Source organism: Diceros bicornis, chromosome 36 (genome assembly GCF_020826845.1).
Source record: "Diceros bicornis minor isolate mBicDic1 chromosome 36, mDicBic1.mat.cur, whole genome shotgun sequence".
Taxonomy (NCBI): Eukaryota; Metazoa; Chordata; class Mammalia; order Perissodactyla; family Rhinocerotidae; genus Diceros; species Diceros bicornis.
In genome coordinates, this window is record NC_080775.1 from 14,006,171 (window position 1) to 14,019,391 (window position 13,221).

Sequence of the window (13,221 nt, forward strand, 5' to 3'; positions counted from 1 at the left end):
GGAATAAATGCTGAATGAATTAACGAATATTACCAACATATTCACTTAGCTTCATTTATTCAAAAATGAGAAGTTTTTGCTTTTTTGCAAAAGTTCAGTATATATTTTTTCTTGATTGCATCATTTCTACTTACAAAGCTATAATATTTTTATCCTAGCTACTGAAATAGCTGTGAAGATTTATATTACGTATTTTATACTTTTTCTGTTTTGAAGAAAACAACATGGCCAATGACAGAAGCTACATACATTGAGGCATATGCTCTTTCTTGAATTTCAATTTTTACATATAAAAAAATACAAAAAGTCGTCTTTATGAGATGAGGAATTCATGTAGAGAATCAAATCGAAAAGGAAATATTCTCCTTTGTTTTTAAATATTTCCTTCAGAGCAGCATGGAAGAAATAGCCTCCACATATGTTATTGATGCCTCAAACGCCTTACTCTCACACAGTGTTAAATGATTCACAAATAGGTCTTTTTCACAGTTTAAAGTTTGTTGTTGTGTGTGTTTGTAAATGTGCTAGGAATTTACAAAGAATTGCTTAATTACTCTACAGTTTAATCTGTGGAATAGACAAAGACAGAACACAGCAGGCTTCTTAGTTTTATGGAAAGGGCAGCTGCATAGAGACACACAAGTTGTGGGTTGTACGTGGATTGGTGAAGAAGTGTTTTGGAAAAATAGTGGTAGAGAAACTGCTCACACAGCATCACAACTAATGATAGTCCTTTCTTTGTTTTGTTTTCTTTATTTTTTTCCTTTGCAAGGAGGACTTCCAATCTGTTTACCATGTGAGCAGGCAGCTCACTTCTGTGCAGAAATCAAGTCCCCCAAATATGGTGAAGGTCACCATCCTGGATTATTGGGATCATAGAGAAGGGAAATCAGATGACCAGGATCATAGACAAGCCCCAGATCATTGAAGTCAGCACAAAAGTGGCCATTCTGAGTGTGAATTGCACACCTGGTGCCACCTCCTGATCTAGACCAAAAGAGTTATTTGATTTTCTTTTTAAATCAATGTATTTCCTTTATCATCATTTCAATTAAAGACTATAAACAGTAATAACAATCTCATTGTGTCTACTCATCTAATGACCTTAGGTCAATTTGTGAGTGGATGCAATTAATAAAATAAAATTCATTGGCTTTTTTGCTGTTACGTTAACTGAAGATACACCTAATCTTGAGGCAGCTTCTGAGTTGAGAATTATATTGTTATCCAATACTGTTGATTCATTTTGAATCTTTAGACACTTATCTCTTGCTACATAGGCTCTTTTTAAAGATTCTTCCACATCGCAGAGTCATTACCAATTGTAGTGTCAAATAGCAGTTGGTGTCTTTCATTTTATGAATATTTATCAGTTTCAGTCTGATCATTTTTAAGTGTCTTGAGAGGTGTTCTGGCAAGACAGAATTGGCAAGTGACACAATGGTATCCCATTGTGTACTGGTATCCCAGTAGTAAGAGGGTTGCATGATTCCTTTGAGTCTTTGATTTGTGAAGCCTTGTCTTCTAGTTCATAGAATGTCTTTGACCTAGAACATTTACCATTAGTGTATTCAGATAAACAAGGCAAATGCTTAAGTCTGTATGGAAAGCACTTGAAAGACAAAGAGAAAATTTTATTTCTTTTTTTGTAACCTGTTTAATATTTACTGTGGTATCATTAACTGTTTTCTTTATCGATAGTGTTGATGCAAATAATCAATAATCATTCCACAGTAGTGACTTTTATTTGAGCCAAGCTGAGCACTATAGCCTGGGAGTGAAAAAAGGTCCAGAGAAAAGTGGTTTTCAGCACAGTTATATTCCAGTTTGGAACAAAGGGACATATATGAAGCATGATGGACACATTCTTTCAAGCTTTCAAGGAGATATTTGTTACAGATTAGCATGTACACAGCAGATCAATATGACCCTGGCATCGTGGAAAGGAAAACTTACCTTTCAGAGAGATCCTGATATTGGCTTCACAGGGAGGGAGGCATTCACGCTTATCTACAAAGAGTACATTCTTTGCTTTAGAGTGGTGAGTTAAGGCAGATGCACAATGTATGTTTGACAGGCGGTTAAGTTAGGCTGCTCTGGTTAAAATCAAATTTAGGCTAAATCAGGCTCAAACCAGAATGGCTTCCCCCTATACTTGAAAATATAACATTTTCTTATCATTTCTCCTTTTGATCAGTAATCTTTCAATAGAAAGCGTTGACAATCAAAGTATTGTCCCTCGATACCAGGGTGGTTGCTTCCTGCCCTGGGTCCATTATGTCCCTCAAAGGTAGGCTTTATTTTAATTGACCTGCACAGTTATCTAGATCAGGGAGAAGTGGCCACCTAAAATTCACAATCATTGAGGTATGCACTCACAGAGGCAGTAGTTTTTTTTTTTAAATTGTGGTAAAATTGGTTTATAACATTATATAAATTCCAGGTATACATGATTATACTTATATTTCTGCATAGATTACAGCATGTTCACCACCCAGAGACTATTTACAATCCATCACCACACACATGTGCCTAATCATCCCTTTCACCCTCCTCCCTCCCCCCTTCCCCTCTGGTAACCACCAATCCAATCTCTGTCTCTATGTGTTTGTTAGTTGTTGTTGTCTGCTACTTAACGAGTGAGATCATACGGTATTTGACCTTCTCCCTCTGATTTATTTCACTTGGCATAATACCCTCAATGTCCATCCATGTTGTCACAAATGGCTGGATTTCATCATTTCTTATGGCTGAGTAGTATTCCATTGTGTATATATACCACATCTTCTTTATCCATTCGTCCCTTGATGGGCGCTTAGGTTGCTTCCAAGTCTTGGCTATTGTGAATAAGGCTGCAATGAACACAGGGGTGCATGTTTCTTTACGCATTCTGTTTTTATGTTCTGTGGATAAACACCCAGCAGTGGAATAGCTGGATCATATGGTAGTTCTATTCTTAATATTTGAGGAATCTCCATACTGTTTTCCATAGTGGCTGCACCAGTTTGCACTCCCACCAGCAGTGTATGAGAGTTTCCTTCTCTCCACATCCTCTCCAACATTTGTTGTTTCCTGTCTTGTTATTTATAGCCATTCTGACAAGGGTGAGGTGATATCTCATTGTAGTTTTGATTTGCATTTCTCTGATAGTTAATGATGTTGAACATCTTTTCATGTTCCTGTTGGCCAACTGTATATCTTCTTTGGAAATGTCTGTTCAGGTCTTTCGCCCACTGTAAAATTGGGTTGTTGGTTTTTTTGTTGTTGAGATGTATGCGTTCTTTATGTATTTTGGATATTAAGCCCCTATGAGATATGGTTTGCAAATATCCTCTCCCAATTGTTACATTGTCTTTCTGTTTTGTTTGTGGTTTCGTTTGCTGTGCAGAAGCTTTTTAGTTTGATGTAGTCCCATTTATTTTTTCTATTGTTTCCCTTGTCCAGTGAGACATGGTACTTCAAAATATGTTGCTGAGACCACTGTCAAAGAGCATACAGCCTATGTCTTTTCTAGAGTTTTCGTGCTTTCAGGTCTTACATTCAAGTCCTTAATCCATTTTGAGTTATGTTTGTGTATGGTGCAAGATAATGGCCCACTCTCCCTTTTTTCATGTGGCTCTCCAGTTTTTCCAACACCATTGATTGAGGAGACTTTCCTTCCTCCATTTTCTGTTCTTGGCTCCCTTGTCAAAAATTAGCAGTCCATAGATGTGTGAGTTTATTTCTGGGCTCTTGATTCTATTCCTTGATCTGTGTGTCTGTTTTGGGGCCAGTACCATGCTATTTTGGTTACTATAGCTTTGTAGTATATTTTGAAATCAGGGAGTGTGATACCTCCAGCTTTGTTCTTTTTTCTCAGGATTCCTTTGGCTATTCGGGGTCTTTTCTTGTTGGATATAAATTTTAGGATTCTTTGTTCTATTTCTGTGAAAAATGTTGTTGGAACTTTGATCGGGATTGTGTTGAATCTACAGACTGCTTTAGGAAGTTTGGTAATTTTAACTATGTTTATTCTTCCAATCCAAGAGCACAAAATATCTTTGCATTCCTTTTGTCTTCTTCAATTTCTTTCAAAAATGTTTCATAGTTTTCATTGTACAGATCTTTCATCTCTTTAGTTAAGTTTATTCATAGGTACTTTATTCTTTTTATTGCAATTGTAAATGGGATTATATTCTTAATTTCACTTTCTGCTGCTTCGTTGTTAGTGTGTGGAAATGCAACTCATTTTTGTATGTTGATTTTGTATCCTGCAACTTTTACCATATTCATTTATTATTTTAAAAAGTTTTTTGGTGGATTAGTTATAATTTTCTGTATATAAAATCATGTCATCTGCAAATAGCGACAGTTTCACTTCTTCCTTTCCAATTTGGATCCCTTTTAATTCTTTTTCTTGCCTGATTGCTCTGGCTTGGACTTCCAATTCTACATTAAATGAGAGGTGAAAGTGGGGATCCTTGTCTGGTTCCTGTTCTTAGAGGGATAGCTTTCAGTTTTTCACCATTGAGGATGATATTAGCTGTGGGTTTGTCATATATGGGCTTTATTATGTTGAGGTACTTTCCTTCTATGCCCATTTTATTCAGAGTTTTTATCATAAATGGATGCTGTATCTTGTCAAATGCTTTCTCTGCATCTATTGACATGATCATGTGATTTTTATTCTTCATTTTGTTAATGTGGTGTATCATATTGATTGATTTGAGGATGTTGAACCATCCCTGCATCCCTGGAATAAATTCTACTTGATCATGGTGTGTGACCTTTTAATGTGTTATTGTATTTGATTTGCTAGTATTTTGTTGAGGATTTTTGAATCTATGTTCATCAGTGATGTTGACCTGTAATTTTCTTTTTTTGTGTTGTCCTTCTCTGGTTTTGGTATGAGGGTAATGTGGGCTTTGTAGAATGAGTTAGGGAGCTTCGCCCTCTCCTCAATTTTTGGGGAGAGTTTCAGAAGGATAGGTATTAACTCTTTGAATGTTTGGTAGAATTCACCAGAGAATGCATCTGGTCCCGGACTTTTATTTTTGGGGAGGTTTTGATTACTGTTTCGATCTTCTTACTGGTGACTGGTTTATTCAAATTCTCTATTTCTTCTTGATTCAGTTTTGGAAGGTTGTATGATTCTAAGAATTTATCCATTTCTTCTAGATTGTCCAATTTGTTGGCATATAGCTTTTCATAGTATTCTCTCATAATCTTTTGTATTTCTGAGGTGTCTGTTGGAATTTCTCCTCTTTCATTTCTGATTTTATTCATTTGAGCCTTCTTTCTTTTTTTCTTGGTGAGACTAGCTAAAGGTTTGTCAATTTTGTTCATATTTTCAAAGAACCAAGTCTTGGTTTCATTGATTTTTTTCTATTTCCTTTTACTCTATTTCATTTATTTCTGCTCTGATTTTTACTATTTCTCTCCTTCTACTGATTTGGGGCTTTGTTTGTTCTTCTTTATCCACTTCCTTTTGGGGCACTGTTATATTGTTTATTTGACATTTTTCTTGTTTGTTGATGTAGGCCTGGATGGCTATAAACTTCCCTCTTAGAACCACTTTTGCTGTATCCCATAATTCCTGGCATGTCACATTTTCATTTTCATTTGTCTCCAGGTATTTTTTGATCTCTCCTTTGATTTCTTCATTGACCCAATTGTTGTTCAGTAGCATTTTGTTTAATCTCCACCTATTTGTGGCTTTCTTGATTTTCTTCCTATAGTTGATTTCTAATTTCATACCATTGTGGTCAGAAAAGATGCTTGGTATTATTTCAGTCTTCTTAAATTTATGGAGATGTGTTTTGTGGCCTAATATGCGATCAGTCTTGGAAAATGTTCCATGTGCATTTGAAAAGAATGTGTAGTCTTCGGTTTTTGGATGGAATGTTCTGTATATGTCTACTAAGTCCATATGTTCTAGTGTGGATTATTTAAGACCACTGTTTCTTTATTGATCTTCTGTTTGGATGATCATCCATTGGTTAAGTGGAGTGTTAAAGTCCCCTACTATTATTGTATTACTGTCTATTTCTCCTTTTATGTCTGTTAATAATTGCTTTATATATTTAGGTGCTCCAATGTTGGGTCCATAGATATTTACAAGTGTTATTTCCTCTTGTTGGATTGTTTTCTTGATCATTATGTAGTTCCCTTCTTCGTCTCTTGTGACAGTTTTTGTTTTAAATTCTATTTTGTCTGATATAAGTATTACTACCCCAGTTTTCTTTTCATTGTCATTTGCATGGATTGTCTTTTTCCATCCCTTCACTTTCAGTTTGTGAGTGTCTTTAGGTCTGAAGTGTGTCTCTTGTATGCAGTATATATATGGGTCTTGTGTTTTTATCCAATTGGCCACCCTATGCCTTTTATTGGAGGATTTAGTCCATTGACATTTAAAGTACCTATTGATAAGTTTGTACTTACTGCCATTTTGTTATTCTGTTTCTGGATGTTTTAGTAGTTCTTCTCTGTTCCTTTCTTCATCTCTTGCTCTCTTCCCTTGTGGTTTGATGTCTTTCTTTAGTATGTTTTTGTTCCTATCTCTTAATTTTTTGTGTATTTATTATAGCTTTCTGGTTTGTGATTACCATGAGGTTCATATATACTAACCTACATATAACAATCTATTAAGTTGATGGTCTCTTTAGTTTGACCTCTTTCTAAAAGTTCTACTCTCATACTCTCCTTTTCCCACATTTCATGTTTTCGATATGATATCTAACCTCTTTTTTGTGCATTTCTATCCATTACCCCCTAATCATGGAAATAGATATTTTTTTTTCCTATTTGTGGTCCTCTCTTTCCCTCTTAAATAAGTCCCTTTAGCATTTCTTGTAGGACTAGTTTCTTAGTGATAAACTTTAATTTTTCCTTGTCTGGGAAACTCTTTATCTCTCCTTCCATCTTGAATGATAACCTTGCTGGGTAGAGTATTCTTGGCTGTAGGTTTTTTCCTTTTAGCACTTTACATATATTGTGCCACTCTCTTCTAGCCTGTAAGGTTTCTGCTGAGAAGTCAGCTGATAGCCTTATGGGGTTTCCTTTGTATGTGACTTGTTGCCTTTCTCTTGTGGCTTGTAAGATTCTTTCTTTATCTTTAATTCTGGACATTTTAATTATGATGTGTCTTGATGTGGGCCTATTTGGGTTTATATTTTTTGGTGTTCTCTGTGCTTCCTGTATCTGGCTGTCTGTTTCCTTCTTTAGGTTAGAGAAGGTTTCAGCTATTATTCCTTCAAATAGATTCTCTGCCCCTTTGTCTCTCTCTTCTCCTTCTGGGACACCTATAACATGGATGTTAGTGCCCTTGATGTTGTCCCAGAGGTCCCTTAGACTGTCATCACTGTTTTTAATTCTTTTTCTTTTATCTGTTCAGCTTGGGTGATTTCCTCTAGTTTCATCCCCTTCGCTGATCCGTTCTTCTGTATCGTCTCCTCTGCTTTTCAGTCCCTCTAGAGAATTGTTCATTTCCAGTATTGTATTCTTCATTTCTGATTGGTTCTTTATTATATCTTCCATTTCTGTGTTGACGTTCTCACTGAGTTCATCCATTCTTCTCCCAACATCTGTGAGCATCCTTATGACTCTTTGTTTGAACTCTTTGTCAGGTGGATGGCTCATTTCTATTTCATTTATTTCTGTATCTGGCGTTTTGTCCTCTTCCCTTTTTTGGAACATACTCCTTTTCCTCCTCATTTTGCCTCTTTCTCTGTGCTTGTATCTATGTATTAGGTAGGTCAGCTATGTCTCCTGATGTTGGAGAGGTGACCTTATGTAAGTGAAGTCTTATGTGGCCCAGCAATATGCTTCCATCTCGTCACCAATTCCAAATGTTCGAGGAGTGACCCCCATGTGGGGTACAGGTGTCTTTTTGTTGTGGCAGGCTTGCTGCAGGTGGAGGTACCCCGGGAGGCTGGGCTGTCCCCCTGGCCAGCTCACTGTAATGCTCTGCTCTGTGTGGATGTTGTGGACCCTTCAGTCTCTTTATTGGGTTCGGGGAGTCCCAGCACAGGTAGCTGCAATGTCTAGTAGCACCTTCCTGTTGCAATTTTTCTATTGAGTAGGCCCCCAGTGTGGCTGGTTGTTAGGCTCAGGGGCTTACAATTGCTATGGCCTCCAGCCTATAAGGCTCTTGTCAGCTCTCTGAGGATTGCAGCTCAGTAGGGCTGGTCCAAGGCATGGGAGCACCCAATTGTTTCAGGCTTTGGAAGGTGGGGCTGATCCCCTATGTAGCTGTTTGAGAAGCACAAGTCTTCTGCAGCTGACAAGCCCCACCACCCACAGGACCACACAGACTGTCAACACAGTCATTCCTCCTGCACATGCCCTCACCCCATCAAGCAGACCCAGTTGCCCCACAGCAGAGGCCCCACACACTCCACTAACATCCCACCCACGCCACCTGCTCCTCACACATGCTCTGCCCCACAGAGGTGGACCCAATTGCCAGATTGATGGGCAAACAGGCACCCCACTATGCAGGCCCACAAGTTACCTGAGGGCTTGTTGTTGGGTGGGGCCAGTCCCCAGGGTGGGCTGCTTGCCTTGATGAGCTGGATTCAATCAGTGCTCTAATGGGTGGAGCAGGCCCTGGGCTAGCAAGCCCCAGGGAGAACTCCAATGGCATCTGCCAGTGTCTGTGTCAGCATGCTCACACCAGATTACAACGATGGCCTCTGCCAATATCTCAGTCTCTGTAGAGGTCTCACCTCTCACCAAGATGCACCCAAAACCTATCAGGTGAGTCTCTTTTCACCAAAGGATTCTGCGCCTTTCGTTCTGGTGCTTTTAGGTTACTTTCTGAAATGAGTGAATTTGTACATGGGCCCTTTAAGAGCCAGCTTTAATTACCTTATGTCCCAGTTTTTCTGGGGGTACTCCCCGTTGTTGTTAGTAGCCAGCAAAGCCAGATATTTTGACTCTCATCTCAGTTGTGCTGGGTCCAAAAAATGGTTGTAGTGGCAATGCTCCCCAGCTCAGGTCCCCCACTCCTCCAGGGAAAGCTGCAAACCTTTGGATTGCTTGCGGGTGGCTCTGAAGCACTGCGGCTTGTGAAAGTGGTGTTTTTACTCTCCAGAAGGGAATTTCTGCCTCTTCCACCTCAGTCAGGACTTTTGTTTGTTACAGGGGTTCCTCTTGTCCAGTTTTCAGTTCTTTTTAGGGGGTAATTCTTGTAAGAGTAGTTGTAAGTCGGCTGTGTCTGTGGGAGGAGGTGAGTTCAGAGTCTGCCTATGCCACCATCTTGACTTCAGTCTGCAGGGGAGGTATTTTTACAGGTTATACTATTTTCAATGAAGTCAAATTGTTACACAAACATTGTATGTGTGCTCTTGTGTGACCTTTTGTGATCACATTGTTTATAATGTTTTTAGAACAGTTGTACTAAAATAGTAAGAAATCAACAATAATATTTGAAGTAGACATTGAGGAGAACTCACGAATTTAATGAGACAAGAAAGAAGCCAAAGAGTGACGTCGGTGACATGGCAGAGTAAGCTTTCCCGTAAACTCTTCCCCCAATAAGATACAACAAAAGGAACAGTCACAGACCAACAAGGGAATCCTAGACAGTGAAAAGCAAGATCGGAAAGATCCACACTGCTGCACATCTGAGAGTGGAACGTGCTGGGGCCCCTGGAGGAAGTGGGGACAGGTAAGGAGAACTCCTCTCCCTCACCATCTGATCAGCAATCCTGGTCCACGGCGGCTCCCAGAGAGGGTGGAGGGGCGGCCCTCTGCAGGGAAACCTCAGCTCTTCCGGGCTTTCTCGGCCAGTGGGAAACTCCCACACAGAGGACTCAGAACTGCTACTGTGTACCATCAAAATCTGAGCACCCCAGAGAGCAGATAATGAGGGTGAATGAGAAGTCCCCCAAGCCAGGGACCCAGTGGGCAAAAGAGAGAGCCCCCCCATCACCACATACCAGACCCTGCAGCTCAACCGAACAGACCAGACCAAGCGACCTGCGGATCGCATCGAACAGCCATGGAAGAGCACCGGGGGCTCAGATTACATGGCCCTTTACCCCCACACAGTGGCGGCGGGTGGGAATTGCAACCAGATATTTCCCGGATGAGGAAAAACAAAGCCAATACAGGAACCACAATGCAAAGGTACATGAAATCACCAGACCAGAAGGAAAATGACAAGCACCCAGAAACCAGCCCTGAAGACACAGAAATCTATAACCTAAATGACAGAGATTTCAAAATAGCTATCATAAAAACACTCAACGAAATACGAGACAACACAGACAAACAATTCAATGAGATTAGGAGTTTCTTCACAAAAGAGATTGAAATCATAAAGAAAAACCAATTAGTGCTGATGGAGATAAAGAACACAGTGGAGGAGATAAAGGAGAATCTGGAATCTTTAAAGAACAGAGCTGACAATATGGAGGAAAAAATTAGCATTATAGAGGATAAGAATATGGATATGCTCCAGATGGAAGAGGAGAGAGAACTAAGACTAAAAAGAAATGAAGAAAGTCTCTGAGAAATATCTGACTCTATTAGGAAATGTAACAAAAGAATTATAGGTATTCCTGAGGGAGAAGGGAGGGAAAGAGGAACAGATAGCCTATTCAAGGAAATAATAGCTGAGAATTTCCCAAATCTGGGGAAGGAGCAGGAAATACCAGTAAGCAAAGCCAACTGATCACCTAAATATGTCAACAGGCAAAGGCCCACTCCATGACATCTAGTGGTAAGGCTGGCCAAAGTCAATGACAAAGAAACAATATTAAGGGCAGCTAGACAAAAACAAAAAATAAAGTACAAAGGAATTCCCATCAGGCTCTCAGCAGCTTTCTCCACAGAAACTATACAGGCTAGGAGAGACTGGAATGATATATTCAAAATACTGAAAGATAAAAACTGTCAGCCAAGAATACTCTATCCAGCAAAAATATCCTTCAAATATGATGGAGAAATAGTAACTTTCCCAGATAAACAAAAGCTAAGGGAGTTCATGGCCATGAGACCCGCAATACAAGAAATACTCAAGAAGGCCCTCAGGCCTGAAAAAAAGAAGATAAAGGGAATACAAAGCTTCGAGCAAGAGGAAAAATAGGTAGACAAACTCAGAAAAATAGTAGATCTTTACCAGAATAGGGTAGCAACCACTTAAATACCAAAATCAAAGATCAAAGGAAGGAATTCGCCAAAAATAAATTTAACCTCATCACTGTAAACACACACCCACGACACAAGATAGAATAAGGTACAACAAGAATGACATAGAAGTGGAAGAGGAAAGTGATTGAATTGACTTAGTATAAGGAAATAGGAGGCCATCAGATAATGGACTATCTCATACACAAGATTTTTTACGGAGCCACAAGGTAACCATTAACAAATAATCAAAACAAAACAACATATGATAAACAAAGAGAAAACTAGAAGAGTCATAAGACAGAACAACCAAACTGAATTGGCAGTCCGAAACAAATGGGACAAGAAACAAAGGAAATGCAAAAGAACCAGAAAATAAGTGACAAAACAGCAACATTAAGCCCTCATATATCAATAATTACCCTAACTGTAAATAGATTGAATTCTCCAATCAAAAGATACAGAGTGGCAGGATGGAATAAAAAGCAAGACCCAACAATATGCTGCCTCCAGGAAACACATCTTAGCTCTAAAGACAAGCACAGGCTCAGAGTGAAAGGATGGAAGACAATACTCCAAACTAATGGCAAACAAAAGAAAGCAGGTGTTGCCATACTTATATCAGACAAAGTAGACTTCAAGATAAAACAGGTTAAGAGAGACAAAGAAGGGAAATATATAATGATAAAAGAGACACTCCACTAAGAAGACATGTCACTTATAAATATATATGCACCCAACATAGGAGCACCAATGTACATAAAGCAACTATTAACAAACCTAAAAGGAGACATTAACAACAACACAATAATAGTAGGAGATCTTAATATCCCACTTACATCAATGGATAGATCATCCAGACAAAAGTCAATAAAGAAAGAGTAGACTTAAATGAAAAACTGGATGAGATGGACCTAGTAGACATATACAGAGCACTCCATCCAAAAACAGCTGACTACACATTCTTCTCAAGTGCGCATGGAACATTCTCAAGGATAGACCATATGTTGGGAAACAAAGCAAGCCTCAATAAACTAAAGAAGATTGAAATCATAACAAGCATCTTTTCAGACCATAATGCTGTGAAACTGGAAATGAACCACGAAAAACCAACTGGGAAAGTGACAAAAATGTGGAGATTAAACAACATGCTGTGGAACAACCAATGGATCATTGATGAAATTAAAGGAGAAATCAACAACTATCTGGAAACAAACGAAAATGAAAATATGCCATATCAAACCATATGGGATGCAGCTAAAGCTTTCCTGAGAGGGAAACTCATAGCGATACAAGCCTACCTTAACAAACAAGAAAAAGCCCAGATAAGCAACCTTAAATTGAACTAGAAAAAGAAGAACAAACAAAGCCCAAAGTCAGCAGAAGGAGAGAAATAATAAAAATCAGAGCAGAAATAAAAGAAATTGAGACCAAAAAAATCAGTAGAAAGGATTAATGAAACAAAGAGTTGGTTCTTTGAGAAGATAAACAAAATCGACAAACCCTTAGCCAGGCTTACTAAGAAAAAAAGAGAAAAGGCTCAAGTAAATAAAATTAGAAATGAAAGAGGAGAAATTACAATGGATACCACGGAAATACAGAGGATTATAAGAGAATACTATGAGAAATTATATGCCAACAAATTGGACAATCTAGAAGAAATGGATAAATTCTTAGACTCATACAACCTCCCAAAACTGAACCAAGAAGAAATGGAGATTCTGAATAGACCTATCACAAGTAAAGAGATTGAAATAGTAATCAAAAACCTCCCAAAAAATAAAAGTCCAGGACCAGATGGCTTCTCTGGTGAATTTTACCAAACATTCAAAGAAGATCTAATACCCGTCCTTCTCAAACTATTCCAAAAATTAGAGGAAGTTGGAACACTTCCTAAATCATTCTATGAGGCCAACATCACCCTGATACCAAAGCCAGACCAAGACAATAAAAAGAAGGAAAATTACATGCCAATATCGCGGATGAACATAGATGCAAAAATCCTCAGCAAAATATTGGCAAACGGAATACAGCAATACATGAAAAAGATCATACACCATGACCAAGTGGGATTTATACCAGGGATGCAAGGATGGTTCAACATTCGCA